This window comes from Agelaius tricolor, unplaced genomic scaffold (assembly GCF_023055355.1).
Source record: "Agelaius tricolor isolate 1412-34295 unplaced genomic scaffold, bAgeTri1.0.p SCAF_29, whole genome shotgun sequence".
Lineage (NCBI taxonomy): Eukaryota > Metazoa > Chordata > Aves > Passeriformes > Icteridae > Agelaius > Agelaius tricolor.
Window position 1 is genome coordinate 5,757,723 of NW_027269289.1, and position 24,126 is coordinate 5,781,848.

General features: G+C 47.5%; 1 long non-coding RNA gene across 5 annotated transcripts; it reads left to right on the top strand.

Moving 5' to 3' along the window:
* Positions 1-264: 264 nt before the first annotated feature.
* LOC139600936 (uncharacterized) lies at positions 265-18,792 on the top strand. Of its 5 annotated transcripts, none has more exons than XR_011682724.1 (6): positions 265-1,027; positions 1,821-2,814; positions 5,023-5,119; positions 7,544-7,748; positions 10,792-16,473; positions 18,533-18,792. It is a non-coding gene; the product is annotated as an uncharacterized lncRNA (long non-coding RNA). The 5 variants fall into 5 exon arrangements; XR_011682721.1 differs by lacking the exon at positions 18,533-18,792 and adding an exon at positions 17,626-17,733; XR_011682722.1 differs by lacking the exon at positions 18,533-18,792 and having other exon boundaries at positions 10,792-13,049; positions 13,375-17,733.
* Positions 18,793-24,126: the final 5,334 nt, after the last annotated feature.

The window sequence follows — 24,126 nt, forward strand, 5'->3', positions numbered from 1 at the left end:
AGGTTTTGGATGTGTTGGGCTAACCCCAGCCTAGATCTCTGCAAATAATCAGATTTTGAATTTCAGATTTTGTCGTGTGGGTTCCCAACGTTAGGAATTCAGCCGGAGGATGGGTTTCTATTTGCCTGTGCCATTCTTTGGAGCACAGGGTCCTCTCCCAAGGCCAGCACCACGGATCTGCTGCCAGGAGGCTTCTAGAAAGAGCTGGGCCCAGGGGATTGAGGGCACTGCCCCTGCACGCCCCCTTCAATCGCCCAGGTCGGTCTGGTGTGCCAGCCTTGGAGGGAGAAGGGTGGAACAATCTGCAGGATAATCCCTTCCTGCAGGAACCTCAGCATCACCTCAGTGACTGGTACCCAGAGGCTGCTTCTGGCTCAAGAACTGACCTCAATCAGAGAGCAGAAAAGCAAATTATCTCCCTGCTTCCACAGTTTGCTCCCGAAGGACTCCAGAACCTTGCATAAACAAAAACTAATTATAATACACACACACACACACACACGCAGACAAAAATTTAGTAGAAACTCAAAGCTCTGTTCGTGGGCTGAACAAAAAGGGAGCTGGAAGAGTGAATGTCACAGTGCCATCTACTGACGCCAGCCCCGAGCCTGGAGGGAGAACACCCAACTGCAGGGGGGGAGAAAAAAAATAAATAAATAAGGCTGGGAGTCTTGGAGGGATTATGTTTAAAGGAAGGAGATGACTGCTAATTAATGTGACAAGAGAGAAAGCCTCACCTACTGACAGGTTATTCATCCCACAAGTGTTAGAATCCTCCTCAGTGCTGCCTGCTCCTGTAATTCCTGGAGAAAGGCTCGTGCTGCAGGAACAGCTGACCAGAACCCTCAGTGCCAGCTCCCATCTCTCTGTTTTGTCTTGATGAGCTTTACACCAGAGGAGAATTACAGCCTGCTCTGTGGCAAGCAATTTGAAGGCATAAAGGAATGCAATTGTGGAATAAAACCCGCTCTGTGTGCTGTGAGATAACTTCACCTGACACAGAAAATGAGCGGTAACTCGGAGGCAGGTAGGAGCAACATGTAATCCAGTTGACATAAATGAAAAGATGATATTGGCAGAAAATTGGGCTGCGTGTGAATATAAAGGCTGTTGAATAACAGGGAATGGAAAATGACATGCTCAGCAGCAGCAAGGGAAAGATGAAAGGAGTTCAGAAAACATTTGTACGGGAGAAGCCAAGCACGAGTCAACAAAGGCTGGAATTCTCTGCTCCTCCAAGCAGAGCTGAGTGCTGCAGCTTCAGCCCTACCTGTGCTCAGGCTTGGCAAGTGCTAAAGTGTCAAAACAATCAGAGTTTGTTCTCTGCTTGCTAATGTGCCAGCTGAAGTGGAGGCTGAGATGTTCAGCAAAGCCATTACTAAGCAAAATGAGGCATCATCATCACCCCCTGTATCACTGTCAGTAATTCCGAGGTAAGAACGGAATGAAGGGGTGAGCAGAGAGTGATTGGGGATGGGAAAGAAAAGCCAAGAGGTGAGGAGACTGCAGCATGTTGATTGAAAAAAAAAAAAAAAAAAAAGAAAAGTACTCTGTGTATTGTGAAGGGTCGTGTCAAGTATGGGAATTCAGGAGGAGGGAGAAGTGAGCACCTGAGCTGGGCTTGCTGAGATTCACCCCAGGTAGGTGGTGGCAGATGGAGCTGACATCCTGAGAGAGGCTAAGAGGTGAAAGTAATAATGAACAGCCTTCACAAGGTGAAAGCAGAAGAAATATTAGAGCTGTTACAGGAGAGCAAGCAGGAGATGCTCAGATTTATGAGTTCTTTTGGAGAGCAGCCATGGTTTGTCTTTATTTCCTAGTGGCTGGTTCTTGATTTGAGCTTCGTCAGGTCATCAGATTGGTGCCATCAGCTCTGAAAGGTTCTCAGCCCTTCCTTTGGATCATCTAGCAGGCTCAAAATGAACATGTGGAGTGCAAGCACGATCTGCTTTGGGGGGAGCTGTCCTGAAAAGCAAAAGCAATGGAAAAAAGTAAGAAAAGAGAGAGAGAGAGAGAGAGGATTTTATTATGGCACCATCTGTCTCCTGGCTGTTAATATTTCTCTCCCCTCTTTGCAGTGATTCTGAGAACGGGGTTTCAGGATGATGCTGGATGGTTCCAGAAGGGACCATGGCCGTGGCTGTCCCTCCATGCAGAGCAGGGTCTGGCTGAAGGCCCCTGTGTGACATTGATCTCAAAAGTAACACACGGAGCAAGCCTTGCCTTGGAGGAGGGCCAGCAAGTGGATTCCAGCTTGGTGCTCCTTTTCTTCCTCTCATTCTCTTCCTCTTGCTTCACTTCATTCAAAGGCTTTCATGAGAGCCCAGACCTGTCTCAGGCCTTTGCTCAGCACCTGGGACAGGCTCCCTCTGGATGTTACAGCACCCTGCCAAGGGCCCTGCTCTCAGATTTTTTCAGCTGGCCCAGAAATCTCAAACAGCAGTTTCATTTTCCTCTTTTAATTTAATTGGAGAACGTAAAAGGAGCTTTTGACTTTTACTGGTGGAACCCGAGGAGGACTGAAGCAGTTTAAACTCGACAGACCTTAATGGTGCAGGGCACCCTTCGAAACTTTTGTTTACCTCCTGTGAGCTGCTGAAGAGAGGAGGGAAACAAGGGAAGAAAAGGGAAAAAAAAAAGAAAAAAAAAAAAAAAGAAAAAAGGCAGCTTTCAGTTACTAAACCCCCTCGTGGTATTGAATTCTAACCAAGTACATCCAGCCCTGCCAGCCAGAAATGCCAAAAGGAGGAAAGCTGCTGAATCAGAGGAGAATCAGGATTGGGAGGATGGTGGGGAATATGAGAGTAGCACTAGGTGAGTTCATTTGATAGACTTATTGCTGTTTTGTATTTGCACATCATCTGGGAGCAAACTTCTTGGGTTTTTTTGGGTTTTTTTTTTTATTATCATCGCTAGGTTTTGTTCCTAAATTATTTAACAAATGTTTTCTGGGAGCCACTTGCAGCATATAGATGAGTTATATCCCCAGCTACTCGCTGGTCTAAGGAATCAGTTCTGCAGCTCTGAGCTGAGCTTGCAAGATGCCAAATTTCTGAGCACCCTGGGCTGGGTTAAAGCAGGAATTCCTGGTGCTCTGCACCCCTTGGGTTCAAATCTTATTTACAGGGAAAGGTTTGGGAGCACGGAAAGGTTTGGGAGCATGGAAAGGTTGGGAGAGCAGCAGCTTTTCCTCCTTTTGGAACTGTTTTGGGAGCATGGAAAGGTTTGGGAGCATGGAAAGGTTGGGAGAGCAGCAGCTTTTTCTCCTTTTGGAACTGTTTTGGGAGCATGGAAAGGTTTGGGAAGCAGTAGCACATTCTCCCCCTTCTGGGACTGGTTTGGGAGCAGGGAAAGGTTTGGAAGCATGGAAAGGTTTGGATGCTTTGGGATTTGGGTTATTTGGGATTATTGGGGGGGTCTGGGCTGGTCCAGACCCCCCAAATTTACGAGGCAGTCACTTCTCAAGAAGAAAAATCTTTGACCCAAAAGAAATAATCCCACTGCTGGTGGGAGCTCCAAGCAAGGGCCCATTTCCCCGAAGGCTTTATTGGGGTGCCAACCCAAACCCAGCTGGATTTTGAGGCACCGAGCAGCCCCTGTGGCACATTTTCAGCTCATTTATTGTTTTGAAAAACGCCATTCTGGTGGCATTATCAGGAAACCGAGGAGATAGGGCAGGGATGTCTTTGCTGAGCGTGGTTTGCTGCAGGAAGCCGTGCAGTCATCAGCTGATTAATGCCAATTTATTTAGGAATCGAGCGAGGCCGTGGCTGTCTGCCTCCCCAAAAGGTCCTGTGGTGTCCTTTCTCCACCCCACTCGCTGGAGCATGTTTGTAAAGTTGCTGTTGCATATGCTTGGGCAATAAAACATTTACAGCTATTTCAGAAATTGCTGCAGTAGGCAGCTTTCCTCATTAATTTGGCCATTCTGGATGGGGTTTCACGAGGTGTGAAGGCGTGCAGAGCCATACCTGATGCTGCCCCTGCTCCTGCTTGTAATGCCAGCCTCCTTAAGGAAAAAATGAGATCAGAAGGGGATGTTTGAGAGGAAATGGAAGTGGCAGCTCCACTGATCCAGTGATCAGTCAGAAAATCACAAAATACCCTGAGCTGGGAGCGATCCACAAGGATCACCCATGTCCTGCTCCTGCAAATTTACTCTGATTGTTCTTTGCTTCTTCTTGCCCAAGACTTTGGAGACTTTAAAATACCTCCAGGAGCCTGCAGGGAGAAACGGGCTATAAAAATATAACAATAATGATTTCTTCCTCCCGCCTCCATCTGAGGAATCTCTGAGCGTGTTTCAAATATCAAAGAGCAAGAAACCCATTGTAGTGCTGTCCCCTGGGTAAAGGTGGGAAAAGGAGGCCCTGAGAGGTGGAAGGAATTGCACAAGGCTAAATGGAATCCCAGCAGCAGATCAGGAGACAGACCTGAGGCCAGGGTTTGGGTTTTGTCACCATTTTGGGGAGAATTTTTTATTAAATCTGTGCCCAAATACTTCATATCTGGTCAAGATTTGGATGTTTCCTGCAGAAATAAGGCTCCTCTTCCATTTTAAAAGTGATGCCTGCACTAAAATGTAACTACCACAGTGACAAATCAAAGAATGCTCTGCTCCATCCCCTGTCCCAGAGCTGCACCTCAGCCTGGCTCTCCTGGAAATATTAAGACAGATGATGGATAGGGACAGGTCAAAGCAGAGGAGATCTGAATTATTCTTTTCATATCCCAAAAGAATGAGCTTGTGTTATTCCTCACTTTCAAATTTGCCCCAATTTATGGGGTAGATAAGGCTGGAATTTTGAAGGGCAGCATCACGAATTGCTTTTCTTATTGATCGAGCTTTTAATGTGCCAACAATGAAAACAATAAAACTTGCATTTAAAAACAAACATTTCTAGCACAGGAGCTGCATTAAAATGACACAAATTGCTTTTGTGGGCTGAATTCAACAGAACACCCATGAGGTTCCACTTAAAAACAACAAGCCAACAAAAATCAAATTGCATTGTTTTACAGGCAAACAAAATGGTGAGCACGCCTTGGGCTATGTTTTCAGCGTGTTTTCTTGGGAGATCAAAGCTTAAATCCCATTAACCCTTCAAATGTCAGCCTGGTGAGTTCCTTCCCTTTACCTCTGAGCTTCTGGGGCTGCCTTCAGCAGGGAGCCAGGCTGGATCTGCTGCTCTTCCTCCTCCTCCTCCTCCTCCTCGTTTTCCCCACCACCACGGAAGCAGCACCTTGTAAGTGGGCAGAGTTCAAAGAGCCCCTTCAGCCAGCCCACACTGCTTCCCTTTCACTGACTCTGAGATCTGGCCAGAAGCCAGCACTCAAATACATTTAGTTTGGTTTTTACCATTCACGGTGATGCCTCAGGTTTTGGATTTTCTATTTTTCAGGTTCTGTGCTGCTTTAGTGTGTGGGTCTGGGTTCACATCAGGGGATGCTGAGCTCTGTGCACAGAGCAGGGAGACAAAACAATTCCTGCTCCAGCTGGGCACCAAGGACAAATGATCCAAATCTCAGCCCAGGAGCACAAACACCGTGGGCTGAGAGAGAAAAACAAGGATGGGACTGCAGGGGCTAAAGCTGGAATGGGACAATGAACTGCAAGATGCAAATGGAGCAGAACTGATCCAAGGGAGAGACCCCGGGAGCGCTCGTGCATTTTGGGACCATTTGGGTTCATCTTGGGTTCATTTGGGACCATTTTGGGTTCATTTTGGGTGCATTTTGGGACCATTTTGGTTCATCTTGGGTGCATTTTGGGGCCATTTTGGTTCATTTTGGGTTCATTTTGGGACCATTTTGGTTCACCTTGGGTTCATTTTGTGACTATCTTGGGTTCATCTTGGGTTCATTTTGGGACCATCTTGGGTTCATTTTGGGACCATTTTGGGACCATTTTGGGTTCACCTTGGGTTCATTTTGGGACCATCTTGGGTTCATCTTGGGACCATTTTGGTTCACCTTGGGTTCATTTTGGGACCATTTTGGTTCATCTTCGGTTCATTTTGGGACCATTTTGTGACCATTTTGGGTTCATTTTGGTTCACCTTGGGTGCAGCCCTGGCTGGGCTCTTGTGCTGGTTTGAGAGCAGGGAAATGTTTGGGATCATAGAAAGGTGGGGGAGCAGCAGCTTCTCCCCCTTTTGGAAATGGTTTGGAAGCATGGAAAGGTTGGGGAGCATGGAAAGGTTTGAGAGCATGGAAAGGTTTAGGGAGCAAGGTTTGAGGAGCAGCAGCATTTTCCCCCTTTGGGACTGGTTTGAGGGCAGGGAAACATTTGGGATCATGGAAAGGTTTGGTGAGCAGCAGCTTTTCCCCCTTTTGGGACTGGTTTGGGATCATGGAAAGATTTGGGGAGCAGCAGCTTCTCCCCCTTTTGGGACTGGTTTGGGATCATGGAAAGGTTTGGGGAGCAGCAGCTTCTCCCCTCTGAATTTCTGGGAGCTGTAGGATTTATCCCCCCACACCCTGTGGTGATACTGAGAGTCCCATCAGATGCTCGAAGCATTTGGAAACTTGCCAGCAGCGAGGGGTCAAAAGGGAGGAATTTTTTTTCCATGAAATCCATTAAAAAAAAACCAAAAAACCCAAAAAGTAGAGCAAGGCAGGGTAAGAAGGAGGCTGAAGCGAGGAGCTGTGGCAGAGGTGGATGCGGCCCAGCTCAGCCAGGAGCGAGCTGCACTTCCCCTCGCAGGGCCCCCTGTGCACATGCCAGAGCTGCCTGCAGCCCCGTGCAGCTCCAGTGCCAGCCCCAGCTGTGTGCAGCTGTGTCCAGCTGTGCCTCCCAGCCCCTCGCCGCTGGATTTTCACACAGGAACTTCCCCTTCCCAAAGGGCTCCCGGCTCATTGCTGCGGCCTGACAGCGTGGAGAGCACAGCCTGGGGCTGGGAGGGTGCTCTGGGGAGGTTTTACACCCCCAAATAATTCACTTGGGGTTTTTTTCCCAGTCCCACACCCTCCTGCCCCCTTCCCTTTGGGAATGCCTCATCCTTGCTCTTTCTTTTCACCTCACTGCGTTTCCCTTCTGGAGCATTGGGATGTGAAGCCCCAGAAGGGCAAGGACACAAATCTGCTCTGTGAGCAGGGACAGGACCTGGGGAACCACTGGAGCTGTGTCAGGAGGGGTTTTGTTGGATTTTAGGATAAGATTCTCCCCCCAGAGGGTGCCAGGCTCTGAGCAGCTCCCCTGGGAATGGGCACCAAGGCTCCAGGACAATGCTCTGGGGCACAGGCTGGGATTTTGGGGATGGGGAAGGGTCAGGAGATGTTCTGGAGGACCCTTGTGGGTCCCTTCTCCCTCAGGATATTCTGTGATGCCATCATATCAGACCCCCAGGGCTGTGTCCTCCTAAACACCTGCAGGGACACTCTCCCATGGGATTTGTCACCCTACGGTGCCCACGTTGCATGGCAGAGTCCCCAAATCCCTAAATCTGTGCTACAAACTGCAGGCACAGAATAAAATCTCCTTTTTCTGTCCTACAAACTGCAGGTACGGAATAAAATCTCCCTTTTCACCCTTGATGCGCAGGTGCTTCACAACAAATGGCATAAACCCAAGGAAAATGAGAAAGAAGAGAAGAATAAGAAGAAGAATATTTGAAATGTTTTTATTATTTTAGAGGCTGGCTGGTGATTGGATTGGATGATTTTAAAGGTTTTTTTTCCCAAGCTGAATGATCCCATGAAGTTTGCTGGATAATGTTAAAGGAGAATCTCTCACTCAGGTGCAGAAGGTACAGAAGTTTTGTTATTTTCACTCCTATTTTTACTTGATCCTAAATCTGTGAGGAGGAAAACTCCATTTTATCATGGGTGGGAAAAAAAAAAAAAGTACAAACAAAAAACCCCAGTCTTTTCCAATGCCTTTATTTCAGGCAGTTTGGGGATATTCAGGAGTGGCAGAGTTTGTTCTTGCATATAAGAAAGTTTTATTGCTTCCCCTTCAGTGCAACCTGGGCTGTGTCTGTCCCCTCCATTTCCCCTTTTGCTACTGGGACGAGGAAACGAAGAGAAAGGAGGGAAACACCAAAACAAAAGCAGCAAAAAAAACCCCGATGGAAACCCAAATCTACCTCCAGACAGCTGATTCTGCCTTCCCACACACGATTTGAGAGGAGCTGGGATGGGACTGCCTGTGCCACCCTCTGCCAGGGGTTTTGTCTCTGCAGCTCTCGCAGCTCTTGCAGAGACTTGTCCCAAAAAATCCACATAGCACAGCCAGACCTGCCAGGAACGCTGCTCTTTCCTCGCTTTTCCAGGGGATTTCAGGAGCACTGGGAGCTGCCTGGAAACCCAGATTGCAGGGAGAATTTCCCTGCACAATGGGCTGCATTCAAAGAGGTTTTCTCCAAACGCGGCGCGGCGGCCAAGTCCAATTTCCAATGAAAAATTAAAAATGACTAGATGAAAAATCATTAAATGAAAAATTTCCAAATACTAAATGAAAAACCATTTCGTTTTGTATGATTTTTTTTTCCTTTTTTTTCCTCCTAATCCCATCATCATTTTCTGAACCCCTCTGCTGGTTTGAAATGCAGCTCCTTGGCCTGGTACCTGGGCACTGGGTGGGACAATGCCAGGATTCCCAAAGTCCTCTCAGTCCAATCCCTGCTCTGAGGCTGCTTTTCCATGAGTTGGGAATATCCCTGTTTTGCCCTTGCTGTAGGACGTCCTTGCACGGCGGCCAAGTCCAATTTCCAATGAAAAATGCAAAATTATCAAATGAAAAATTTCCAAATATTAAATGAAAAACCATTTCGTTTTGTATGATTTTTTTTTCCTTTTTTTTCCTCCTAATCCCATCATCATTTTCTGAACCCCTCTGCTGGTTTGAAATGCAGCTCCTTGCCCTGGTGCCAGCTTGCATGGAAGAAAGGCTGACCTGGGCACTGGGTGGGACAATGCCAGGATTTCCAAAGTCCTTCCAGTCCAATCCCTGCTCTGAGGCTGCTTTTCAAGGATTTGGGAATATCCCTGTTTTGCCCTTGCTGTAGGACGTCCTTGCACGGTGGCCAAGTCCAATTTCCAATGAAAAATGCAAAATTATCAAATGAAAAATTTCCAAATACTAAATGAAAAATCATTTCATTTTGTATGACTTTTTTTCCTTTTTTCCCCCCTAATCCCAAAGCATTTTTGTGCTCTGAACCCCTCTGCTGGTTTGAAATGCAGCTCCTTGCCCTGGTACCTGGGCACTGGGTGGGACAATGCCAGGATTCCCAAAGTCCTTCCAGTCCAATCCCTGCTCTGAGGCTGCTTTTCAAGGAGTTGGGAATATCCCTGTTTTGCCCTTGCTGTTGGATGGTGGATGTGCTTTCCACAGCGGAGAATTTGGGTTTCTATTCCGTCTGATGCAGCACAGAAACACCATCCCCTCATGGGGTGCTGGTGGTGCTTTTGGGGTGGGAATTTGGGATCCCACCGCTCTGGAGCTCCCACAGGGACGTCCTGGACTCTCCTTTACCCCACAGACACGCTGAGCTTGGCCAAGCTGAGCTTTTCCCCACGTTCCCACACCGCATTTCTGGTCAGGAAAGTCAATATCTTGGCTTTTGTCCCTTTTGGGATTGCCAGGAAGTGAAGACATCAAACAAGCAGGACCTGGTGGGCTCCAGAGGCATCCTGGAGCCATTAGATATGGCTGGCATTTGATCCAACAACTGAGGCTTTCCTGGTTTATTGATTCCCCCTCTCTGTGCCCGTGCACGCACAATGGGCCCCATTATCCACCCCAGAGAAGGGCAGATGTTTCCCACCCCAAAAAAAATTCATTTCTCTCGGGCTGACACAGAGAGGACCTCCAAGGTGCACGTTTCTGGGGTTTATGGACATTTGGGGAGCAGGGAATTCCCTCTTTGCACGGTTTGCTCACGTTCCCATCGGGAGTAAAAGCTGGGATGGCGGAGGGGAGCGGCTGCTCTCAGCTGGAGCCTGCTCAGGGCTCTGGGCATGGGCACACCTGGGCTTTGGGAGAGGCTTTTTTCCATTAAAATAATCTCCTGATTGTTGGTGTTGGTAAGAAAAACGCTCTTGGAGGGGATGGGATTGGTGTGCAAGTGGTTAAAGAGGGATCTCTGGGTGTAAAAAAGGGAATTCTGGGTTTAAAAGGGGTTCAGATGGATCTGAGAGGGGAACTTTGGGTCTAAAAGGGAATTCGAGGTTTAAAAGGGGTTCAGATGGGTCTGAGAGGGGATCTCTGGGTGTAAAAAAGGGAATTCTGGGCTTAAAAGGGGTTCAGATGGGTCTGAAAGGGGAACTTTGGGTCTAAAAGGGAATTCAAGGTTTAAAAGGGGTTCAGATGGGTCTGAGAGGGGATCTCTGGGTCTAAAAGGGGATCTCCGGATCTAAAAAGAGAATTTGAGGTTTAAAAAAGGGAATTTGAGGTTTAAAAAGGGTTCAGCTAGGTCTGAAAGGGGATCTCTGGGTCGAAAATGGGATCTCTGGGTCTGAAAGAGGATCTCTGGGTCTAAAAAGGGAATTCTAGGTTTAAAAGGGGTTCAGCTAGGTCTGAAATGGCATCTCTGGGTCTAAAAGGGGGATCTCTAAGTCTAAAAGGGGATTTCTAGGCCTAAAAGGGTCTGAAAGGAAATCTCTGGGTCTAAAAGGGAATTCTAGGTTTAAAAGGGGTTCAGTTGGGTCTGAAAGGAGATCTCTGGGTCTGAAAAGGGATTTCTAAGTCCAGAAGGGGATTTCTAGGCCTAAAAGGGGATTTCTAGGTCTGAAAGGGAATGTCTGGGTCTAAAAGGGGCAAAAAAGGCAAATTCTGATGTTTTCCAGGTGTGCAAAATGGGATCACGTTCTCCTGCAATGAAGTGGAAGCAGAGAACACCTAATTTCTAAATATGAAGCCGCCAAAATATTGATAAAGGAGCACTTTTCATTGAGGCTGTTGCCTCCCTGTGAAAAACCATTGTTTTGGAAAAGCCCACCAATTTATTGAGTCTGTTTCAACTCAGGATGGAGCATTCCTGAGGTGGAGGTGTGCTTTCCATCCTCTTCCAAATTAAATGCTCCAATTACCCATTTGGAAATAACTTTACCATTTCTGTATAGCACGAATACTTTAAAAAAAAAAAAAAAGTCAAAATAGAAATGGAGTTCTTTGGATCTTAGTTGGACCTGGGCAAGAAATATTTTGTGTGGGAGCTGAGAGGATCTTTGAGCCCTCTCAACCTTTTGAGCCCTCCTCCTTCTGATTTTCCAAAATCCACCTCAAAAATGTGGGGAGGGAAAAAAAACCCCAGAAACGCGGGAGAGACTGCAGCTTACAAGGAGCAGCTCAGTGTGAAGGTCAGCTCTGCGTGTTCCTGCGCTGCACGTGCCAGAATATTTCACTGCTGGGACAGAAAGTCTGTATTTAAGCGGCAATAACTCACGGGAGGGACTGACAGCCTGGAATGCACCTGGTTCGGGCCGCTGGTTGCTAATGTCATTCCCAGTTTTCCCCCTGCTGAAAGGCAGCTGGGGTAGTTTATGGGATGTCCAGCTTTTCTTAGGGCCGTTTCACTTTAAATGTGCCCCCAAATTTAAACTCGTGGGGTGGGATCCCCCGAGGGACGGATCAATTCAGGAGCCAGGTGGAAAAGCCTCTGTGGCTTTGCCAAACTTGTCCCTTTAAGGACACCCCCAAAAAAAAACCACCCAGAACCTGCCCAAAAATCACCAGTTGCTTCTGGAAATCGAGGCCAAGCTCCCGAGCTGGCAATGTTGTTTAAAAACAATGGGGCTCGATGAGATGAGAATTATTTTAACACTTGGGAACGCTGCCAAGTCATTTCCTTCTCCTTTATTGATTTTTTCCGTTGCCAGTAAATATATCTGCGGCAGCAGGATGAAAGGAGAGGGGGGGAAAAGCAAAGTGTTAAAAAGGAGACTGAAACAAGATATGTGCCCTGAACCTCTGAGAAAGGAGGAGGACATTTTAAGGCAGAAGGAAGCAGGGGATTCATGGAGGCATTTCACGGGGTTAGACGTGGTAGCAGACAGCCCAATATTATTTTCCTTGCCTGATCCTTTCCTTAGATTGGCTCCTGTTTCTTGCCCTCATTGTGCAGTCCCTGTGTGAGCCGCTCTCCGTGCAAAGACATTCCACCTACATTCCTCTGCCACCGGCTGAGAGGAGGGGGGACTGCAATTATGTGGGCAAGCGAGACACAAAAGGCTCTGCTCCGCAGCTCAAGCTCATAAACTTCAGTTCACTTTTTCCCCCTTTAAAAAAAAAATATTTAAAACCCCTCAAAAAACCAACCAAAAAAAAAAAAAAAAAAACAAAAAACAAAAAAAACCAAAAACCCACGAGGCTCTGTTCCTCTCCTACCAGCCTGCAAGTGAAGGGTTTGGAGCTGGAACCATCCCACCTATAAATATTTCCCTCCCCAGCACTCTGTAGAATAAATAGGTTTTGATTTTTTGGCAGCATCCACTCTTCTCTCTGTTTTTTTTTTTGTTTTGTTTTGTTTTGTTTTGTTTTTTTTTTGGTTGGTTGGTTGGTTTTTTTTGTTTGTTTGTTTTTTTACCTGCATCTTCTCTGTGCTAATCCCAGAATCCCAGAATGGTTTGTGTTGGGAAGGACCCCAAAGATCCTCTCATTCCAACCCCTGCCATGGGCAGGGACACCTTCCACTGGAGCTGGGAACAGACTGATTGAAAACTTCCTGGGATTGAAAGGCATCCCAGGAACACCTTCCACTGGAGCTGGGAACAGACTGAAAAGTTCCTGGGATGAAAAGGCCATAGGTGAATCATTTTCCAGGGGTATTTATGTCATAACATTTACTGGGATCTAATGGGGGCCATTATGGCGTTTATCCAAGCAGTTTCCAGGCTGCAGGTGTGACCCTGCTTTTCTCCATCCTGGAGGGTTGTGTGACCATCCTGGGCATGTCCCACCACAGGCACCTCTGGGAGGAGGCCTGGAGCTGTCTCTGACAGCCCTGGGGGACACAAAAACCCAGCGGTGGTGAAATCCTCCAGCTGAGGAAGCCGCGGTGCGGAACCAACTCTTTGGGAGCTCACACGAGCTGGATCTTTTCCAGGTGAGCATCCTCAGGGCTGGGAGCAGGGCAGGGTTTTGTTGTCCCACTTGTGAGCTCTGAGCTTCATTAGCTGGGCTCTCTCCTTCATGAGCAGGGCTGTGGAAATGCTGCTGCCCCGCTCTCCCTATTGATTTCTGTGCCCCTGCACTCCTTCTTCCCATTTTGTCTAATAAGCAAATTTCATTACCTGACTTCACAATTTTTCCTCTGGGCCATTAGAATTGCTTGACTGTATTCCTGGCAGAGCCCTTAATTAGAGATGGATCAGAACTGATGTCATTAAAGTGATCCATTAACCACACTCTTCCTTCCACTCCAAATGCAGGTGGCTCACAGAAAATGTGACCTGGATCCAAATGGCCCCTGAGTGCTGAGCCCCAAACCTCCTCAGACAGCAAAAAATGGAGAAGAAAAGTCAAATTTAACCTTCCACAGGTCGTGCCTCAGTTGTCCTGACACAGGAAACATTTCTAGGTTTATCCTGCAACCAGAGCATTTGTGGGGTGTAAATTATTTCATTTCTCACTGTGCTTTTTGGAAGGCTGGGCCCTTACTCCAACAAGGTAAAACTGTTATCATTTTTCCTCTAGTCACATGAAAAATCTTCTGAGACACAGACTTTCTTCTTTAGGCATCCTTGAGAGCTCTCTGGAAGCCGGTCCAGCTTTTATATTTCCCTATAAACCCCAATTAGGTTGGACTCCATATGCTGAGAGAGACATTTTGGCTTTCTGCTGCCTTGTCCAGCAGCCTGGCACTTGCTGAAATAAATTACAGCTCTCTTTTGAGCTGGACGTGGCCAGAGGTGGACACAGAGGAGCTGAACACGATGATCTCAGAAGAGATGCTCTGAATTAAGCAGGAGGTTGCTAAGCCACGAGACTGCTGCAGTCTCCAACCAAAGTTACAGCAATGAGTCCTTGCACAAAATGGGCTTTTCCAAGCAAAAAACGTCTGCAAGGACACAACCTGAGCTGGTTATGGCTGGAAAAAACTCCTGAAGTCACCCAGGGTTTCATCTTGCACCTCGTACAGCAAAACCAAAGAGCATCCCTTGCCCCAAAATCTGGAGCCTGAGACTGAACTCTGCCTGGCTCCCTGCTTATTTTTATTTACATAGACATTAAAATAAAAATCCTGTTTTATTTCCCCCATTCTTCATGGGCTGCCCCAGTTTTTCCCTGAGGATGGCTCAGTGCATATCTCACATCATCATTTTGAGGGCTGAGACTGGATGGGCTTTAAGGTCCCTTCCAACCCAAACCATTCTAGCATTTCATGATCTTTCTAGAAAGTTTTCCCCACCTCTCCACCAGCCAGAGAGGGTTAATTTGGCCTTTCCCTGGACCTAGCAGGGCAGCACCTGCTAGCAGGGTGGGGCGTTCCCTTACACAGCTTGTCAGAGGCAGATTATTATTATTATTATTATTATTATTATTATTATTATTATTATTATTATTATTATTATTATTATTATGTGAAATCACACGTTCCTTTGTCTGTGTCCTACCCCACAACCTTCAATCCAGCCTTGCTTGGTCTCCCAGCCCTCGCTGCCAATTTTGCTGCTTTCCCCTGTTTGCAGAAACCTTAACTCTGTGTTTGAATTGGCCTGCAGGATGTGTTTGAGGAGGACCAGGGACTGAACAAAAATGGGAGGCTCTCATCCCCCCAAAAAAGAAGTGTAATTTGCCTTTAAAGGCTCTTAAACAGCAAACACATTCTGTCTGATCCTCCTTAATAAAGTATCCCAGCAGTGCTACAGTGCCTTATTTGAGGTCTGTGCAGTCTCATTAAATTTGATGTGTCACAGAGGGCTTGGACATGTGAAAAAGAGGCTGCAGGAACCAGGATTGAAGTTTGCCAGATTTGCTAAGGGAAAAATGATTCATTATGGCTTTTCAAAATGGACAGGCACCCTTCAGGCTCCCCGCTCCGCTGACGGTGAGAGCGGCGATGGCCACCGCAGCCTGCAGATTTAACCCTTATTAACAGCTGCCCCAATTAGGGATTCGGTTTGATCTGGGGAGATGTGCTCACCCTCGTGTGCTCCCAGGGAGGGAGAGGAAGGTGATTAAAGATTCAAGGGCTGGATGGTGCAGAGGGAGCGCGGGGAGGAGGGCGGAGGCTCCGGGGTGTGCTCAGGTGCTGCAGAGTCCTCTGTGAGCCAGGACAGATGCTCAGAGCACATCCTGCATCCCAGAGCCTTGGCAAAGGGACAGGAGGTGCTGGGAAGTGGTTTTGGGCCACCCCCGAGGTGTAGCTGTGGTTGGAGGCTGGACTGTGCTGGTGCCATGGGGCTGAACAAGGACCACGTTGGTGGAGCGCTCTCCTCCTCATCTCCATGCAGAAGAAGAGATTTCCTTCCTTCCCTTCCTTCCTTTCCTGTGGGACACTTTCCTCCCTTTCCTCCCTTTCCTTCCTTCCCTTCCTTCCCTTCCTTCCCTTCCTTCCCTTCCTTCCCTTCCTTCCTTTCCTGTGGGACACTTTCCTCCCTTTCTTTCCTTTCCTCCCTTGCTTCCCTTTCCTTTCTTCCCTCCCTTTCCTCCCTTTCCTCCCTTTCCTCCCTTTCCTCTCTTTCCTTCCTTTCCTCCCTTTCCTTCCTTTCCTTCCTTTCCTTCCTTTCCTCCCTTTCCTTCCTTTCCTTCCTTTCCTCCCTTTCCTTCCTTTCCTTCCTTTCCTCCCTTTCCTTCCTTTCCTTCCTTTCCTCCCTTTCCTTCCTTTCCATCCTTCTCTGTTCAGGGAGATCTCCTGGAGATCTGGTTTCACAGATTTGTGCCTTGTGGGGCTCAGTAGGTGATGCCTCTGGGCCACAAGACCCTGTTGATGCTTTGGAGCTTGAGTTCCAATCAGTTCTCACCCAACTGATGTGGATCATTCCCTTAAGAGCTGGACCCTTCTGATGCCTTCAGGTTGAGCTTTCGTATTTCCCAGCCTCTGCCCTGCATTGGTGTGTGACTCTGAACTCCATACAAAGTGTCACCAAGTTCTCCTCACAGCTCAGCCCCACAGAACAATCCTTGTCCAGCCCCAGAACCAAGGACATCGCTGCAGCTCCAGCCCAAAAAGTGCAAACAACAGAGAACTGAGCAATAAACAACAGAAAATTGAACAACAGAGAGCAAACTGGGAGGTGGGGACTGCATCACCTGAGCTGGAATTGGTCAATTAAACCCAATGTGGAAATGGACCAAAAGTTATAAAAATGTGAAAACTCGTGACTCTGAGTCCATCTTGGGTGTAGCCTTGGCCGGGCTCTTGTACAGCCCAAGGTGTGTCCTTTGAAACCCTTTTAACAAATCCCCACTTTATTCTTTAACTCTGCCCCGCCTCTGTTCCAGGCAGACTCTCAAGGCATCACCTCCAGCTCAGGATTCTGTGATCTGGGCATAAAAGTGGCTCAGTCCTGAAGGAAACATCTCAGGTACCTCCCCTGTGCTTTTCTGGTTTGTGCTTTTCTCTCTGCACCTTTTCTGTGCCAGGTGAGGAGGAGGCAGGGGTGAAAGGCGGTGCAGGGATGGTGCCAGCACAGGGTGATCACATTTTGGAATACAGTAAAAAACAGCTTAGGAGGGACACCTAAAAGGAAAGTGAGCATAGCTGGATGCTGTCCTGGCCCAGTGACTCCAGGAGCAGCAGGAACGAGGGAATTTAGGGATTCCCACCCTGCCCTTGTGATGGGAGCAGTGACACAGCCAGGACTGAAGGCATGGAAACCTTCACTTCACCTTAAGGTGTTAACTTTGGGCAAAAGGCTGCAAAAATGAGCAACAGGCTCCTCACACATTGCACCCCCTTCCTCTCCCTCTGAGAGCCTGCAGCCTAAAATTCACAATAAAGCCACATTTCAAGTCAGGACACCAGAGGGAAAAAACAAAAGGAGAGGCAGGAAAGCTGATCTGGGGGATCCATGGCTATTCCTTAGGATAGCAACAAAAAGGAGCCAACCCACCACGGGGGATTTCTTGATGCTGCAAAGAATTCTCCTGATTTGTGGCATCTGAGTGAGGGGGCCAAAAAGAAAAAACATTTGTGCTTTTAAAAAGGTTGTAAATCACGCCCTGAATGTTCACCATTTACATTTTAAGTGAAATAGGATGTCAAACCATTTTGCTTTATGTTTATTTTCAAATACTGTACGCTTTACTGTCCACTTTCTGCAGTGCCTGTGCCATTTAAATCATATTGTATATAGCCCAAGATGCAGGGGAATATAAATCTCCCAGGGTGTGTGTATACACCAATTATTCTTGGGAAATGCAGCCAGCCAGAGTTCACAGCACCTGAGATACATGAATTCAGTGGCCATGATATTTCTGGGCATCTTTTTAGTGGGGGGGATCCCTGCCCAGCATAGATTTAAGGGTAAATCCACCAGGTTTGGTGGTGCGTGATGCAGGTTAAAAAATGCATGCAAAACGAGATATTTTAATTTTAGGGAGCAAATTTCAGCTGTAGGCACATACAGATGCTGCGTGATAAATAAAGTCTCTCAACTGCATATTTAAACAAAGCATTAAAGCCTTCACACTTCCTGTTGGAGAAGTATTTTATTCCTTCCCCTTTATTTATACAGCGTGGCAGCAAGAGCAGGAATAAATTTCATCAGCTCCTCGCTGCCTCATCGCCAGCAGAGACACACAGGAACAAGATGAAACATTGTTCAAATAAAATGTAAATTTAACTCGCATGCCTTGTCCAGTAAAACACGGCGGGACCTGGGGAGGGAGAGGGGCCAGGGGAGGGATGCTCTGGGTGTGGGCCAGCACTGCAGGAAGAGTTGGAATATTTGGTGGGTGCAAATCCTGCTCTGCCTTTGGTGGGGGTACCAGGATGCAGGATTTGGGCTGGGCTCCATCTCCATCCCTGGCTCCATCCCTGGGAGCAGCACAGCCATTCCCTGGGTGCTGGTGCTGGGGAAATTTGTTTTTTCTTGTAGCTGTGCCTCCTTTTTGCTTCACTCAGCCTTTAACAAGGTGGGGGTACCAGGATCCAGGATTTGGGCTCAGCTCCATCCCTGGATCCCTCCTGGGAGCAGGCACAGCCATTCCCTGGGTGCTGGAGCTGGGGAGATTTGGTTTTCCTTGTAGCTGTGCCTCCTTTTTGCTTTACTCAACCTTTAACAAGGAGAGAGATCCCACCAGGGCTGCTCTGTGCTGTCCCATCTCTGGCCTTTCCTGAGACTGGGTCATTTCAGCTGCTCCTCAAAGCTTTGCTTCTGTTCCAGCCTCCCCAGAGTTTGAATATTTTGTGGGTGCAAATCCTGCTCTGCCTTTGGTGGGGGTACCAGGATTTGTGCTTTGGGCTGGGCTCCATCCCTGGCTCCATCCTGGGAAGGATGGCACAGCCATTTCAGCTGCTCCTCAAAGCTCTGCTTCTGTTCCAGCCTCCCCGGAGTTTGAATATTTTGTGGGTTTTTCATTACTGAATATTTTAAATCCTGCTCTGCCTTTGGTCAGGCTGTGGCCTCTCGTGTCTTGCAGGTGACCCAGGATTGAGGGTGACCCCCCTGCCCTGCAGGAGCCCCCGGCCACGCTGCTGGGGCAGAAAGGGCAGGATCCGTGCCCAGTTTGTGCTTTCTGGACAGAAGGAACTCGCTGTGTTCTCAAGGAAAAATATTTCCCTACACCAGCAGTGTAATGAGAGGTTTGACTGCCAAGCCTTGAAAAGAGAAACAGGGGGAAATCTGTGTGGGAAACAGGGGGGAAAAATCCGTGTGGGAAACAGGGGGGAAATCCATGTGGGAAACAGGGGGGAAATCCATGTAGGAAATGGGGGAAATCCATGTGGGAAACAGGGGGAAAATCCATGTGGGAAACAGGGGGGAAAAATCCGTGTGGGAAACAGGGGGGAAATCCATGTGGGAAACAGGGGGGAAATCCATGTAGGAAATGGGGGAAATCCATGTGGGAAACAGGGGGAAAATCCATGTGGGAAACAGGGGGGAAAATCCGTGTGGGAAACAGGGGGGAAAAATCCGTGTGGGAAACAGGGGGAAATCCATGTAGGAAACAGGGGGAAATCCATGTGGGAAACAGGGAGAAAAATCCGTGTGGGAAATGGGGGAAATCCATGTAGGAAACAGGGGGAAATCCATGTGGGAAACAGGGGGAAATCCATGTAGGAAACAGGGGGGAAATCCATGTAGGAAACAGGGGGGAAATCCATGTGGGAAACAGGGGGGAAATCCATGTGGGAAACAGGGGGAAAATCCATGTAGGAAACAGGGGGGAAATCCATGTGGGAAACAGGGGGGAAATCCATGTAGGAAACAGGGGGGAAATCCATGTGGGAAACAGGGGGAAATCCGTGTAGGAAACAGGGGGAAATCCGTGTGGGAAACAGGGGGAAATCCGTGTGGGAAACAGGGAGAAAAATCCGTGTGGGAAACGGGGGAAATCCATGTAGGAAACAGGGGGGAAATCCATGTGGGAAACAGGGGGGAAAATCCATGTGGGAAACAGGGGGGAAATCCATGTAGGAAACAGGGGGAAATCCATGTGGGAAACAGGGGGAAAATCCATGTGGGAAACAGGGGGGAAATCCATGTGTGAAACAGGGGGGAAATCCATGTGGATTGATATTACCTGAGCTGCTCAGGTGGAAATGGCCAGGTGAGAGCAGCACTGGAGTCATCCCTGCCCTCTACAAGGCCAGGAAAACCAGAGCCATTGGGAATTTGGTGTGCACTGCCCTAATTTGTACCTGTCTGCCTCGCAGTGGAGCTGGAAACTCAGCTCAGAGGCAGTGCTGGATCCTCCCTGAGCCGCCCTCCTGGTTAATTAAAAGATATTCTCCCCTATAGCTCCTAGCCCAAATCCCATTTGCCAGGCTTTCTCATGGGCAAAGAAAGGCTGAAATTCAAGCTGGAAGGGCTAAATAGATCCACATTGTGCTGTGGAAAAAGGAAAAAAAAAAACAACCAAAAACCCAGCCCACATCCCAATTCAGTTAGCTGCTTAAAACGCTGCCTTGCTTATTGCCATTGTTGGAAAAGCTCATAAATCATGAGATTACTTTCTCAGGGCCTGTCCTAGGAGCTGTCCTGAGGGTGGGGAGATTTAGGCAGCGCAGGAAATGGGGATGTTGGCTCCAATCAGTGGCCAGGAGTGAATCCCTGGCCCCAGGGACCCCCAAGGCCCAGCCTTGCACACCAGGGCAGGATTGTGGAGCCTCCAGAGCATTTTAGGGAGCACTTGCAAGGCTCTGCTGCTTTTGTGGCTCACATTTAGTGTGGCTGAAGGGGCTCTGCAGTCACCCAGATCCGGGGATGCTGCTGAAATTTGGACACATCCACATTATTCTGCTTTGTATTTCCTAAAGGAGTAGAATATTTTCTGTTCCTCAGCTCTTTGGCATCCTGAGGTCCGGCAGCTCTTGGGATTGAAATTGGAGTAGAAGAGATTTTTGTCTTGGACTCGGTGCCTTGTGTTGTGCTTCCAAAATCCCAGAGATTGAGGAGCTCTCCTTAACAGCTGTACAGGTGCACGTGCTGAAAGAAATGATGGGTTGTCATTCCAGCCCAACTTCTGCTCATGTCAAAGGTGATATTTTGATAAATAATCAAAATGGATTGATTTTGAGAAAGCTGAAAAGGATTTATCCCCACTAGGATAAATGGTGAAGCCCTTCCTCTAAAAATCTCATTATTTTTGAAAATCAGGAGTTTTTCTTCAGAGCATTCCTGTTGGTTTAATCTGTTGCATTCTGCAGGCACCGAGTTTGACCCAAAATCCCCATTTTTCCCCTAGAAATGAGCTGCATTGAGCTGAACCTGCCCCTCCAGCAGTGGGACAGGGCTGCCAGGGCAGTTTGACCCAAAATCCCCATTTTTCCACAGAAATGAGCTGAATTGAGCTCAGAAATGAGCTGAATTGAGCCTTCCAGCAGTGGCACAGGGCTGCCAGGGCAGTTTGACCCAAAATCCCCATTTTTTTCACAGAAATGAGCTGAATTGAGCTGAATTGAGCCTTCCATCAGTGTGATGGGGCTGCCAGGGCAGTTTGACCCAAAATCCCCTTTTTTCCCTACAATTGAGCTGAATTGAGCCTTCCAGCAGTGGCACAGGGCTGCCAGGGCAGTTTCACCCAAAATCCCCATTTTTTTCACAGAAATGAGCTGAATTGAGCTCAGAAATGAGCTGAATTGAGCCTTCCAGCAGTGGCACAGGGCTGCCAGGGCAGTTTCACCCAATATCCCCATTTTTCCATAGAAATGAGCTGAATTGAGCTGAACCTGCCCCTCCATCAGTGGCACAGGGCTGCCAGGGCAGTTTGATCCAAAATCCCCATTTTTTCCCTACAAATGAGCTGAATTGAGCTGAATTGAGCCTTCCAGCAGTGGCACAGGGCTGCCAGGGCAGATTTCTCCTGGCTGCCAGTGGGAGAGCCCTGCCAGGGACCTGTTGGGTCTTTTAATCCCTTTTTCTGCCTTCACCTGGCTGCCTGGCAGAGGCCTTGAGGATGAGATGGGCTCTGTGTGTGTGAGGTGCTGAGCACCACGGGCTCCTGCCCCACTCTGGGGCTGGCACTGAACCCCGGATGGATCCAAGGATGGATCCAAGGATGGATCCAAGCCCTCCCTTCCTGCCAGCAGAGCAGCACCTGGGCCTAAATTTAGCTCCAGACCTGCCACACTCTTCAAGCCAAACTGGGACAACCCTGATAGGAGCAGCTCAGAGATAAAATATTCCAGGTCTTTCTCATTACAATTCTCCTCATGCAAGATTATCTTTGATTTTCTTTTTTTTTTTTTTTCCATAGCTCCTCCACACTGGCAGCCAGAGGCTTTGTTTAAAACACATCCATCATTATCACTGTAATGTATTATTATTATTATTACTTATTCATTCATATAGCATTTTTCTCCCAACAACCCAGGAATCAAAGTGGTTTACACTCTTGCTGTCTGAAAGCAATCTGAAAGGAGAAATTAAGGGCGGGGGGAGTGTTAAAAATACCTAAATAAATCTGTGAAAGTGGTTTCAGGTTCGCAGTGAAAACTCCAGGTCAAAGCAAGGAGGCAGAAAAATAATGGTGAGGAGCTGTGGGTAGCTGGGAAAGAAATTTTGTTGTGTAACAAGATATGAAAGAGAATTTAGAAGAGGCTTTGCCTCATCTCTGCCTTGAAGGATGTTCTCCAGGTAGCTGAGTGTGATGCACAATAGATCAGCTCTGAAGCAGGAATCCAGAGCTTGCTTCAGCACGGGGACATCTGGGAGTTCAGGTGGAGATTTATGGCATAATTAATAAGGATGGAGGCTGGTGCAGAATTCCAGTGATGCTCACATTTTAGGTTCTGCGGGTCTGGGCTTTATTTGCAGTTATATTAAAAAAAAAACAAAAAAACAAAAAAAACAACAACCAAAACCAGAAAAAAACCCAAAAACCAAAACAAAACCAAAAACAAAAAATAACCCCAAAAAATCCAACCCACAGCCCCAAATAAATGTAAAGGAGGGACTTGTGGAGTTAACTGTGAAAGAGGGGAGGTGAAACCCAAACGAACCCCTAATTCTGCCCTTCCAAAGATTAAAACCACCTCACATCTGCCTCACCCCAACAAAACCCAGCACAAAACCCTGCAGAGGCTGCGTGACATCTTGATTTTAGAGCCAGCCAGACTGGAGAACCCTGAAGCCTTCAATAATTCATTGTTTTCTCCTCCTAATTTCCTTCCCTGCTCCGAACGTGCCCCGTGTGTTTCTCGCTCAAGGTTTAGCTCAAGGTGATTCTGTTTGCGCAGCTTTCCCGTGCAGCCTCTTCCCTTTTTAATTTTAATGCAGCGTTTTGAGTTTGTCTCCTGCAAACCTCGCTGTCTGCCTTGTGGAGTAGCAGGAAGGCAGGGAAAGATATGACTAAGGAAGATTATGATATCATTCTGGCTAAGTGCAAATGCATTTTAAAAAATGCTTTGGCTTCTTACCAAGAGGAAGTGACAGATGATCTTTGGCAATTTTATTAATGCATCTTTTCTGTGTTGTTCTGCATATCCCCATTAGTTTCTAGAAGCAGACAAGGACCAGCATTAATTTTCTAAATCTTTGCTGTCTTCTCTCTCAAAAGCCTTGTATAGATATGGAAAACTCCATCCCAGATCTGCATTTTTTTTTTTCCCTTTATGTATATATGTGAAATCCTTATTTGAATATCTGCCCACTGGTTATTTTATACCATCATTTGCATAGTTCAGCTTCCTCCTGACTCCTCAGCAAGATTTAAATATAACAGCCACCATCCCAGCGTGTATTAACAGGTCTGGGAGTTCACCTGGATGTCTTCAGAGAGCTGTCACGTTCCCAACTGCAAAATAAGGAAAAGAGCCACCGTGGCCAAGAATTTTCTGGACAACGTCCTGAGCAATGCTGAGAGCCAAGGAGCAGCTCCTCTGCCACCATCACCTCTCTGATGCCACCCCTTAGGGTGACCTCTGAGGTGACCAGGAGTGGCTGCTCTGTAAAATCTCTTTTTTGCTCCAAATCCAGAGTTTTATCCCTATTTTCTGCCCTGATTTCCTTTCCCCAGCTGTCCAGAGCCTTTTCCAGTGGGATTATTCAATTCTAGCATGAAGGTATGGCTATAAAAGCAGGTGTCCATCTGTCCAGGGATGCAGAACGAGCCCAAGTGTCCCATTCCAAAGGCCACGTGGTGTTTTTGCCACAGGAACAGACAAGGGGCTAATTACAGGATCAGGGAAACACTGAGAGAGACGAGTCAAATACAAAATATTCAATTCATTTAATATTCCTGATGAATAGGCAAATTACTCTAATCACATTAGTTATTCTATTCATTTATTAGCTAAGAGTGATTAGCAGTGAATAGCTGTAAGAGGATCTTCCAGGTGCAAAAATTAGGCATCTATAGTTTCATGATGTTTATTTTCAGCGGAAGATAATTGTCTCTTTAGCTCCTCTCAGACACACACACACACACACACACACTCTGCCACACACAGACCCACTCCCTTTTGTCCAGGGAAAAGGTAGGGAGAAAAACCCACACAGGTGTGGAGAGATAAGGCCAATTCCCTGCAGAATTTAACAGGATTTATTTCAAAACAGTCGGGAAGAGATTTC